This window comes from Echinops telfairi, unplaced genomic scaffold (assembly GCF_000313985.2).
Source record: "Echinops telfairi isolate 266 unplaced genomic scaffold, ASM31398v2 ScPeMD7_12;HRSCAF=54, whole genome shotgun sequence".
NCBI lineage: Eukaryota > Metazoa > Chordata > Mammalia > Afrosoricida > Tenrecidae > Echinops > Echinops telfairi.
In genome coordinates, this window is record NW_022103909.1 from 2,886,156 (window position 1) to 2,888,641 (window position 2,486).

Consider the following 2,486-nt stretch of genomic DNA (forward strand, 5'->3'; position numbering starts at 1 on the left):
GCCTGCAGCTTAGAGGGACTAGGAAGTGACTCCAAATGCCCACACACTTTGCCTTCCATCACTGGCCTACCCCGTCTCCCTCAAGCTCAGCCCACCGACACAGCCGACACTCCAAGGCTCTCTCCTAGTCCCTCTCGCTTCCCCAGTGCTTATGTCTACTTTCCTATTTCTAAACCAACTCTACCTCTGCCAATGTCTCCTTTGATGTCTGAATTAATTACTCTCAGCAGTAAACACAGAAATATGGAACTCCAAGAATGAAGCTCTGGTGAGATTTTTTTTTTTTGGGGGGGGTGTCTTCGGAGTGTTTAAGCACAACCATCCAGGATGACTTTTAGATCTTGTTGAAAGCAGCCACATCCATGGACTGCACCATCTTCAAAAGCAGTTATCTGTTCCTCTAGCCTATCTGTGCTAACATTATCATCTTCAACTGCATCTGAAGTTTTAAAAGTCCCTATTCCACTGGGACCAGCTTCGAACATCTGATCTGCATGAATGCTTCTGACGCCCTGTCCCCATTCTGCCACCTCAGTCTCACCACCCCCGTTTCACATGCAGTAAGACAGACAACTTGGCAACAAGTGCAGGGGGGTGGGCTTTCTTTGGCTCATACTGTATGCAAGGCGCTCTTCTGCTGGCCTCTCTGCTTCCTCACTTTCCTCCTCCTCACCAGACCCTAAGAGATCAATGCTATCCTGATCCTTACTGGCTGCAGCGCCCCTTCCTGTGGTGTCTTCCACATTCGTGGGGTCTACTTGCCCTAAGCTTTCTTTACTCCTGGCAAGTTGGCCTTCTCCTTTTCCTAAGACTGTAGCGCATGAAACTGGTCAGCAGGTGGTGGGCCGGAGAGTGCTTCAAACGCTGCCACATCTGTCTGTGACAATGCACACATTCCTTGATGCAGCTCCTATCTCCCAGGTACTCACTGAGCACCTGGAGGCCGGCAGGGTCTCTGAAACCCATGGATGGGTGTTGGCTGTATTGAGACCTGGGAAGCAGCGGAGGGAAAGAGGGGTGCAGGCGATCAGCACGGGGCACTGAGAGAAAGGCTGAATTCTCTCATATGCAATGACGTCTGAAAACCAGGGAGCTGTCGGGTTTGAATACCACGTGCATGATGGTAGTAGTACACATTGGCAAAGTACAGTAGCATTACTTGGCTTTACAGACGATTTTAAATACAGAAGGCAAATGGATGGCAGTGAAAGCCCAGAATTCATTTGCAGATTAAGGCTCCACTGAACTCCCTTGGACCATTGATCAGAGATGTAAAGTCTTGCCCTCAGAAAGAGAGAATCGGAAAGTGGGTTACTGCAAATAATCCAAACCCACTACCACTAAGTCCAGGTTGACTCTCCTCGTGACCTTACAGGACAGAGTAGAACTACCCCCTGGATTCCCAAGACTGTAACTCTTAATGGGAGTAGAAAGCCTCATCTTTTGACCTTGTAGTTAACAGCCCAACACATAACCACTACCCAACCAGGGCTCCTTTAAAGGAACCATAAGGGGCCGTGAATTTATGTTAATGAGGAAAAACAACTCGGAGAAGGCGGGAGAGCATTGTACGGTGGCAAGAATAGGAGATCAGTGTTACTAAATGGTACGTGTAAGGACTTGCATGGGTGTGTGTTCTGCTTTATATATTCTCAACAATAACAAAGTTTTGTTTTTTAAGTAAAGGACACACCGGGGCTGACACCATTACATTATTTGACATTAGGATGGCCCTGCCAACACTTTGCCTTAGGACTCTGGCTCCCCAAACTGTGAGAGGGCAATTCCTAAGTCGCCTAGTTTGCAGTAATACGCTAGGTCAGTCATAGGGAATGAATGCATATTAAACTGTAAGTGTCTTTAAAAATACACGTTTGAACTAGGCTAAACCTTCAGAATATACTCATATTCTCCATGAGTTTTTCCTATTGGAGAGTATGGAGCTCTAGACGAATAATTTGGTAAATAAACCGCTTCACACTTAGATAAACCAGTATACTAAGTGTATACAAGGGTAAGTGAAAAAGTACTGCCAAAAAAAAAAAATCACAGAACCTTTACAAACAAAACTATCAAAATGTGAGCTTATGGTTTCTCGACCTCTCCTCTGAAGGTGCGGGTCCATTCCTCCAGGACTTTCTTCCATTTACACCACCCCAACGTGGCAGCTTTGGCCTCCTCAAAGGGCTCAAATCATGTTTCTTTTTGATGTTGTTTGAGTTTAAGAAACATAAAGAAACCTGAAGGAGCTGCAGGGCGGATGGAAGGTGGTTTCCCAGTGAAACTCTGAAACTACATTCCCTGCGACCCCGGGGGGATAGCCAAGTGCACAGTGGTCAGTGTGGGCAAGAGCTCTCAGCACCCCTTCACTGGCCTTTTTCTCAGTGGCGCAGTTTCCAGTGTCCTTCAAACGTCTTCATAATAAGCCCCTGTGATTGTCCTGTGTCCTCTGAGAAAGACTGATCGATCGAGAGTATCCCTTTAAA

General features: G+C 46.7%; 1 pseudogene; it reads right to left on the reverse strand.

Moving 5' to 3' along the window:
- Positions 1-334: 334 nt before the first annotated feature.
- LOC101644489 lies at positions 335-966 on the reverse strand (annotated as a pseudogene).
- Between the last annotated feature and the right edge of the window lie 1,520 nt (positions 967-2,486).